Source organism: Eurosta solidaginis, chromosome 5, assembly GCF_040869045.1.
Source record: "Eurosta solidaginis isolate ZX-2024a chromosome 5, ASM4086904v1, whole genome shotgun sequence".
Taxonomy (NCBI): domain Eukaryota; kingdom Metazoa; phylum Arthropoda; class Insecta; order Diptera; family Tephritidae; genus Eurosta; species Eurosta solidaginis.
This window is the reverse complement of record NC_090323.1, coordinates 201,723,287-201,733,747: the sequence shown is the minus strand read 5'-3', so window position 1 is coordinate 201,733,747 and position 10,461 is coordinate 201,723,287.

Here is a 10,461-nt window from a genome sequence, read left to right as displayed (position 1 = left end):
GTGAATAATTTGACATTCAGATTTTAGCACATGCTTTTTGCTTGCAAAAAGTTTATATTTCGCAACATTCCGCAAAGGATTTATTGGGCTCGAGTGTTTGAGCTACTACACCTCACATAACGTTTGTTTTATAGGGCGCGTTATATTTTTTGTAAGTAATGTTTGTTGTTGTTAGCCGCAAACTATATAATTTTTTGCACATAGTTAAAGTTAAGCTAATTTTTTGGGCGGCACACAAGTATTGTTTGTTGTTGTTGGCCGCTTAATTTTATAAAGCGCAAAAAAATTTGGCACGCAAGTAATGTTTGTTATAAAGTGCAACTATATGTTTTTGCACACAATTATAAAGCGTAAACTATTTTTGGGCGGTACACAGGTAAAACTTGTTGTTGTTGGCCGTTTATAAAGCGCAAAATTTGTCAATTTGTTCACACATGTATTGTTTGTTGTAAAGCGCAAACTATTTTTCATTTTTCGGCACACACGTATTGTTCTTGTTGGCCGTCAATTTTTATAAAGCGCAAACTATTTTTTTACACACGTACTGTTTGTTATAAAGTGCAACTATATATTCTTTTGCACACAATTAATGTTTATAAAGCGTAAACTTTTTGGGCGGCACACACGTAAAATTTGTTGTTGTTGGCCGTTTATAAAGCGCAAAATATTTTTTTTACACATGTATTGTTTGTTGTAAAGCGCAAACTATTTTTCATTTTTTTCGGCACGCACGTATTGTTCTTGTTGGCCGTAAATTTTTATAAAGCGCAAACTATTTTTTACACATGTATTGTTTTCATAGTACACATTTAAAGTTTGTTGTTGGCCGAAGCGCAGGCAAACAGGTTTTTTTTTTTTTTTTTTTTTTTATTGGGTGACGAAAGCCCCACGTTGGGCGCCAGTTAGTTAATGCTGTTTCCAGGGCACAAGTTTTTGATCTCTTTGGATCGAAATTTTTGATCTCTTTGGTTGGTGCCTGGAAACCGCTTCACAAATGAAACACTTTGTTTTAGTTAAACACTTTATTTAATTTTATTCACTAAACACTTTTTCCACTTTAATAATTCTAGTTTCCTTTTCTAAGGAAACTACCTCGCTTAAGTACTTTTTATCGACCAACTGTTCAAGTTTTCTTGACTGACGATTTTGCTTCGGTTATCCCGAAGTGTCGGTGTGACAAAAGCGTATTTAAGCGAAGTGTTTAGTTAGCCACAGCAGCATTGTGTGATGATATTTATGTTTGCATGCAAAATGCAATTGAATGCCGGCGTACAGCCACTGCTGTACGGGCATATATGTATGTATGTATGTTTGTAATGAATTAAAGTGAAGATATACATACTGCTGTGTTAACTTATAATAATCAAAAAATTTTTGTTTGACAATAATACAGCTGATAAACAATCAAGTTTATCAATAGTATTTCTAGGTGCGTTCATATAACAGCGTGTGTAAATGGATATAATTTTACACCTTATAAGTTTATATGCTTTCATGAGTCCCCCTATTAACTGTCTATGCAATTTGTATCGATCATTTCAATTCATAGTCCAAGCAGCAATGGGTTTCGTTTTAGTGCTTAAATATTTCATTTCGATTTTGTTACACGCAATGCATTTAAACAACTCATAGTTCTTGTAAGCAGGAACAGTTAACTGTTATGCAAAGAACTATGAATGTCGCCTATCAGTCATTCTTCGTCGTCTTTTTAGCAGCTGATTTCATTTAAGTGTTTGTATATTTCTTTTCTATTTTATATGTAGCTATTTCATACCTAATGCGAAAGTCGCGGTTATTGCACAAAAATTTACAATGCATTGAAAATGAAATAGTCGAATTACTATTGCTTTTGCTAATTTTCAGTCAGCAATGTTAACCCTGCTTGCATTACTTCTTTTACAAACTGATCAACACGCATACATGGAAGCGCTTTCATCGAGGGCTGTATCTCCATTCATGTAAGTTAATTGTGCTGATTATAGCCCCCATTACTGATACTTAGCATAGACTTCACTTGGCGTAAACTTGGCAACTTAGCCACGATTATACTCCACTTGGCGCATATAATCTGGCATCATAATCAGCGTTGAAATTTACTTTTAAATAAATGTCAATTTGTATGACAAAATGTCAAAATGAAATGGAAACAAACAAATGGCATCTCAAAATGTAAACGTCACTTAGAACTTACATAGAAAATCAAAATTCAACAGACTTCTAAGTCAAGTTAAGTGTTGCCAAGTTTTGAGTAATCAGTAACATGCAATGTTCATTTAACTTAAACAATAATAAAAGCTTATTTTTAAAAAAGTTTTCTTTTCTTTAATTTTATTTTTTACTTCTTAGTTCATTTTATTAACAAGTAATAAAATCTTGTTCTTAGAAAAGCTTTTTTCTTAAATTTAATTTAAATATCAATTATTTTTAATTTTTAGTAGGTTAAAATATTGTTTAAATTAGTTATGTAATCTTTACTTAGTTATTTGTAACGTTTCTCATCCTATCCATTTTTTTAATGCATCAACATTACAAGGCTTATTCGAAGTCAACTTTTAACAGTCAAGTTCTTCGATTCGAAGACCTGCTAAAGACCTAACTCGGCTTAAAGCCACATAAACTTGACCAGCAGCAAATAATTTGCAGCCTAGATAGATAACAGCATGATCTAAAGTAGTTCCCTGCATTTTGTGCACAGTTGAAGCCCACGACAAGACAATCGGGAGCATTCTTCTTTCAGCTGTGCCGTGATTAAACTTAGAAGGAAATTGAACTGATTTAGGCTGTATTTTGTGAACGCCATCGTTACGAAAGTCTACGCGAACCGATGGTATATCGTTATGGTATAGTGGAGCACGTCTGAAATATGGCCATATAATTTCAGTGATGTGACCTATTGCTCCATTTACAAGTCCCTTAGCAACGTCAACGTTAGATCTCATCATAACTTTTGTTCCAACAATTAATTAATCTTGCTAATAATCAGTTATCAGTGAAAGAAATTGTGCTTTTGAAATGATACGTTGAGCCAACTGTCAACAAACAATCGATAAAAACGTTGAGTGAATAAAGCGGAAAATTTGTATGCTCACTAATTTGTCGTAAAGTTGCAACTGTGCGTTCCAAGAAGTTATCACTAATCAACTTCGCCAGCAGTTGTGCTTTTGGAATGCGCCCCATGCTTTGTTCAACTCATTCAAATGAATTTGTATATATGTGCATACACATGTTCACGTGTTCTTGCAACAACAAATCATTAAATACATACATACATACATATGAATATACAGATTTTCGAGAAAACATATCGTATGTGTATGCCAAAAGTGGCTTCATTTCGGATATCAGCATCTTCGGTTGTCAGATCTTTCGCGTTCAACGCTAATGCGGCAGTTACCCACCGACGTGTGCCGTACGTAAGGACGTTTGTCGTACGAAGCACGTTTGACCGAACTCTCAAGCCCGTAGGAATCAATGTATGCGTCTGTGTACATGTACATAACATATTTGTGTGTGTATTGTTTACAGATAAGCACTGTTGCCATTGACCATTTTGCATGTATGCTTATGGAAACATCAACTTTTTCCAATTTAATTTTTGATATTGTAAAAGGCCGGAATACATATTAAATAAGTATAAATAGATTAAATATTTATAATCAGCACTTTTACATAATTATTTCGAATTATTTCCACAATTTTTCAAACTTTAATTAGGCGTTTTTGCATAAAATTGCAAACGGTCAAAAATTAGCGCACAAAAGTTTACTAGGTAACTCTGTCTAGTGAGAGAGCGATCAGCTGACACGTTCTTACGGAAAAAATCAAAATTGTTTTGATTTCTACGTTCCGGGCTACGTACGTACGGGCGTTGCACGTCGGTGAGTTTTCGTTTACATTGCACACTCATAAGATAGGTCGTGTCAGCTGACACGTTTTTTCTACGTACGTTCGTGGGTAACTGCCGCATAACGCGGTGTCAGGATGAAAAAGACTCTCAATCAAATTACTGATACGAATCGCTACGTTTAAATAACCCTGACGGAGTACACAATTTTTTATATCATGATCCGAATATATTGGGGCATATTCAAAATAGAAATAAAATGTGATTTAGTTAGTTGAAGCATTTTTGACAGATAGCACATATAAAATCGTGTCAAACAGGGCTAACTAACTTAAAATCATATTTTATTGTGACTTTGCCTATGTCGCGTTCAGTTTACTACTACTAATTGCAGATCTCTGCTCTGTGAGTTAAATCTGTAAAACAAAATCAAGTGTGTAGAAAAGTATGCAATATTGAGCCATAATAGCCTACCTTTTACGTTCGTTGTATACACAAACAAAGCGAAGTTACCTCGTTCTTGAGCCGCTGTAGGTTATTCACCATGCCTCTAAACACACAAATCACACACAGAAGATTGCCCATTCACGAGTTTAAAATTGCTTCGTTCTGCGCATATATGTCACACTTGACTGCTTGAGCGAATGAAAGAAAGAGAGAAAAAACAAGAGGTAAAGGAAAGTGACGTAAAAATTGCCTATAAAAAAAGCTGATCTTTTGTTTACATGCGCATAGCGCAATCTTGTGTTAGTGATTTGTGCTCTAAACAAAGGACTTAAGGGCGAATTAATGGTGACTTATAACCATAAAACCATATCCAGATAAAACATCTGATCGAACCTACCTTATGGAAATCAATGTAAGCGATTAATGGTGCCATACCATAACACTACCTCGATTACATTGATTTCCATAAGGTAGGTGTGATCAGATGTTTTATCGACTTATGGCTTTATGGTTATAAGTCACAATTAATTCGCACTTTAAGCTGCAGACATTGGTGCTTTATCGGTAACCGTATCGGTAACCTTATATCAGCTGATTCGACCAACCTTATGGGAATCAATGTAATCGATTATTGGTGCCGCTAAGATCGTAACCGTATCGTACCCAACCAATTGGTTTTGGTTTACCGTCGCAACGATAAACAGCTGATTACGTTAGGGATACGACTACAGCGATACGACATACGGCACCAATGACTCCCGCTTTAGGCTTTTATTCCCTTGTGAACACAAATCTTTACCGATAACTCTGTTATCGATTAATTTATCGAATTCTCGCAAAGTAATATTGCATTGTCATCGGAGTTATACATGTGTGCAAAATTTCAGCTCCATCGGACACAGGGAAGTGTATCAAATTTAACTTACAAGATTTGATTACAAACAACAGTAAATAAAAGCTTATAAAAAGGGAACTTTCGTACCACACAGGAATTTTTTTGCGATAACTTTGGTATAAATTTTTGTTTGACAACTCTTCTCCAATCTTAAATAACAAATCATTGATAATATATGTACATAAGCGAATAGGCTCTATTTTATATTGGACTGATTAGATACGTACCTGCGTATGTATACAATATGCAGTATATATAATTTGGTACATATTTACAATTTAAGCGTAATTTCTAATTAAATAAAAAATGTAATATGTGAATGAATTGAAACAAAAACAAGTAAGGAAAGCTAAGTTCGGGTGTAACCGAACATTACATACTCAGCTGAGAGCTTTGGAGACAAAATAAGGGAAAATCACCATTTAGCAAAATGAACCTAGGGTAACGCTGGAATGTGTTTGTATGACATGTGTATAATGTGAAAGGTGTTAATGATTATTTAAAACGTAGTGGCCCTTAGTTCTATAGGTGTACGCCTTTTCGAAATATCGCAATAAGGGTGGACCAGGGGTGACTCTAGAATGTGTTTGTACGATATGGGTATCAAATTACAAGTATTAATGAGGGTTTTAAAAGGGAGTAGCCCTTAGTTGTATATGTGAAGGCGTTTTCGAGATATCGACCAAAATGTGGACCAGGGTGACCCAGAACATCTTCTGTCGGGTACCGCTAATTTATTTATATATTTCATACCACGAACAGTATTCCTGCCAAGATTCCAAGGGCTTTTGATTTCGCCCTGCAGAACTTTTTCATTTTCTTCTACTTAATATGGTAGGGGTCACACCCATTTTACAAAGTTTTATCTAAAGATATATTTTGCGTCAAAAAACCAATCCAATTACCATGTTTCATCTTTTTTTTTTCATATTTAGTACAGAATTATGGCATTTTTTTGAATTTTTCGTAATTTTCGATATCGGAAAAGTGGGCGTGGTCATAGTCGGATTTCATATTTTATACCAAGATAAAGTGACTTCATATAAGTACGTGAACTAAGTTTAGCTAAGATATATCGTTTTTTGCGCAAGTTATCGTGTTAATGGCCGAGCGGAAGGACAGACGGTCGACTGTGTATATAAACTGGGCGTGGCTTCAACCGATTTCGCCCATTTTCACAGAACAGTTATCGTCATAGAATCTATGCCCCTACCAAACCGTATGCCCTGGGTTCGCACCCCGGGCAAAGCAACATCAAAATTTTAGAAATAAGGTTTTTCAATTAGAAGAAAATTTTTCTAAGAAGGGTCGCCCCTCGGCAGTGTTTGGCAAGCGCTTCGAGTGCATTCGGCCTTAGACCTCTTCGGAGGTTATCGCGCCTTACATTTATTTATTTTATTTTTAGACGAATTAAATGAAAAAAGGCGGAGTTACGCCCATTTTGAAATTTTCTTTTATCTTTGTATTTTGTTGCACCATATCATTACTGGAGTCGACATAATGTTGACATAATTTACTTTTATACTGTAAAGATATTAAATTTTTTGTTAAAATTTGACTTAAAGTGGGCGTGTTCGGCATCCGATTTCGCTAATTTTTATTTAGCACACATATAGTAATAGGAGTAACGTGCCTACCAAATTACATCATGATATCTTCAACGACTGCCAAATTACTGCTTGCAAAACTTTTAAATTACCTTCTTTAAAAAGTGGGCGGTTCCACGCCCATTGTCCAAAATTTTTCTAATTTTCTATTTTGCGCCATAAGGTCAACGCACCTACCAAGTTTCATCGCTTTATCCGTCTTTGGTAATGAATTATCGCACTTTTTCGGTTTTTCGAAATTTTCGATATCGAAAAAGTGGGCGTGGTTGTAGTCCGATTTCGTTCATTTTAAATATCGATCTGAGATGAGCGCCCAGAAACCTACATACCAAATTTCATCAAGATATCTCAAAATTTACTCAAGTTATCGTGTTTACAGACGGACGGACATGGCTAAATGAATTTCTTTTTTCACCCAGATCATTTTGATATATAGAAGCCTATATCTATCTCGATCAGTTTATGCCGTTACGGATTACCGTTATGCGAACAAAGTTAATATACTCTGTGAGCTCTGCTCAGCTGAGTATAAAAATTTGTGAGTAAATTGATTAATGGTGGTAGCAAAGTGAAGTGGTAAGTGATGATTACATAGGGACATCTACAACTATTTGTGCTAAATTAGATGTCAAGGCAGGGAGGGATAAGAAGCACGAGCGCCATGTCACCTGGGCGGCTCATAACTTGGAGAAGGAGGAGTTCTGGTCATAGTTATGCCCCTTTTTTCCCTTAGCAGCGTTTTTTTTTTTTTGTTAGTTAGAGAGGCTAGTGCAACAAACAAATTTTTTTGTGATAATTAAACAGGGACTCTGAAATAAAATGTAATGGGGTCTGGTGCTGTGAGGAAAGTTCGCGAACCCCCCCACCACTGTTTTGCTAGCCAATATATGGGTCCTGATGGACCTACTCCTCACAGCATGAGCAGGTAAGAAGACCTTAAGTCCTTTTTGGATATTTTCCAATTCCATAATCATTACACCTAGCTAGATCATGTAGACAAAAGGACAAGTGAAACTTTGTGTTCAAATTCGATTATGTACATACATTGAATAAGATTATTGCTCAGCTTCATTCATGAAAGGTATGAGGTCTTCGGCAGATCCGAAAACAGTCCCGTCCTGACTTGTTTTAATGGTAAAGTTAGAACAGCAATAAAACGAGTTTCAATAAGTAATTCAACGATTATCATTTCGAAGAGCCCATAAAAGGTACAAAATCTATTTTATTCGCTTTGATTTTTCCTACATTTTTTCGCGACCTTGTATAAGGTTCAAATTTTCTGGTGGGTAGCACGTCTAGTAACGATCTGTGTGTATGTATGTTGCTTGACATGTCGATTGCCTACTTCTAGAAAAATTATGCGCCATAAGAATTTTTTAGATACTTAACTTACTCAAATTCTTTAATTTTGCTTTTAACAGAGCCACCCGCCAAACCAAAGGTTCTAGGTTCAAGACACATGGAGTAGGCTCTCGTTAGTGTTTGGTAAACATTTTGTCATAAAAACTTTTCAGAAAAAAGCATCAGCTGTACTGGTAATCGCCGCCAATTTCTAACACAAAATGAAAAACGTCACAAATTGCAAGTGAAGCTCGGCCTTAATCTCCTCGCAGGACTATATGCCAAGTTATTAATATTCTTCCGTATCTAATAATTAATAAACCTCATCGGAGGTAAATCGCGCATTTCGACTAAGTTGACCCATTTAAACATTTGAAAAACCAGGCAGTCCAATTATATGGAGAACAAGTAAGGAAGGTTAAGTTCGGGTGTAACCGAACATTGCATACTCAGTTGAGAGCTATGGTGACAACATAAGGGAAAATAACCATGTAGGAAAATGAACCGAGGGAAACCCTGGAATGTGTTTGTATGACATATGTATCAAAGGAAAGGCATTAAAGAGTATTTTATGAGGGAGTGCGCCATAGTTCTATAGGTGGACGCCGTTTCGAGATATCGCCATAAAGGTGGAGCAGGGGTGACCCTAGAATTTGTTTGTACAATATAGGTATCAAAAGAAAGGTGTTAATGAGTATTTTAAAAGGGTGTAGGGCATAGTTCTATAGGTGGACGCCTTTTCGAGATATCGCCATAAAGGTAGACCAGGGGTGACTCTAGAATGAGTTTGTACGATATGGGTATCAAATAAAGGTATTAATGAGAGTTTTAAAAGGGAGTGGTGGTAGTTGTATATGTGAAGGCGTTTTCCAGATATCGACCAAAATGTGGACTAGGGTGACCCAGAACATTATCGGTTGGATACCGCTAATTTATTTATATATGTAATACCTGGCAAGATTTTAAGGGTGTTTTATTTCGCCCTGCAGAACTTTTTCATTTTCTTCTACTTAATATGGTAGGTGTCACAACCATTTTATAAAGTTTTTTCTAAAGTTATATTTCGCGTCAATAAAACAATCCAATTACCTTACCATGTTTCATCCCTTTTTTCGTATTTTGTATAGAATTATGGCATTTTTTTCATTTTTCGCAATTTTCGATATCGAAAAAGTGGGCGTGGTCATAGTCCGATATCGTTCATTTTTCATACCAAGGTAAAGTGGGTTCAGATAAGTACGTTAACTGAGTTTAGTAAAGATATATCGATTTTTGCTCAAGTTATCGTGTTAACGGCCATGCGGAAGGACAGACGGACGACTGTGTATAAAAACTGGGCGTGGCATCAACCGATTTCGCCCATTTTCACAGAAAACAGTTAAAGCCATAAAATCTATGCCCCTACCAAATTTCAAAAGGATTGGTTAATTTTTGTTCGATTTATGGCATTAAAAGTATCCTAGACAAATTAAATGAAAAAGGGCGGAGCCACGCCCATTTTTAAATTTTCTTTTATTTTTGTATTTTGTTGCACCATATCATTACTGGAGTTGAATCTTGACATAATTTACTTATATACTGTAAAGATATTAAATTTTTTGTTAAAATTTTACTTTAAAAAAATTTTTTTTTAAAAAAATTTTTTTTTTAAAAGTGGGCGTGGTCCTTCTCCGATTTTGCTAATTTTTATTAAGCGTACATACAGTAATAAGGGTAACGTTCCTGCCAAATTACATCATGATATCTTCAACGACTGCCAAATTACAGCTTGCAAAATTTTAAATTACCTTCTTTAAAAAGTGGGCGGTGCCACGCCCATTGTCCAAAATTTTACTAATTTTATATTTTGCGTCATAAGTTCAACTCATCTACCAAGTTTCGTCGCTTTATCTGTCTTTTGTAATGAATTATCGCACTTTTTCGATTTTTCGAAATTTTCGATATCGAAAAAGTGGGCGTGGTTATAGTCCGATATCGTTCATTTTAAATAGCGATCTGAGATGAGTGCTCAGGAACCTACATACCAAATTTCATCAAGATACCTCAAAATTTACTCAAGTTATCGTGTTAACGGACGGACGGACGGACGGACGGACGGACGGACATGGCTCAATCAAATTTTTTTTTGATCCTGATTATTTTGATATATGGAAGTCTATATCTATCTCGATTCCTTTATATATGTACAACCAACCGTTATCCAATCAAACTTAATATACTCTGTGAGCTCTGCTCAACTGAGTATAAAAATCTACGCCTAATGGTGGTATGACTGCTGTTGTAGTGTGATGGTAGCGTGCTCCGCGTACCGCACCGAAGTAAGAAAA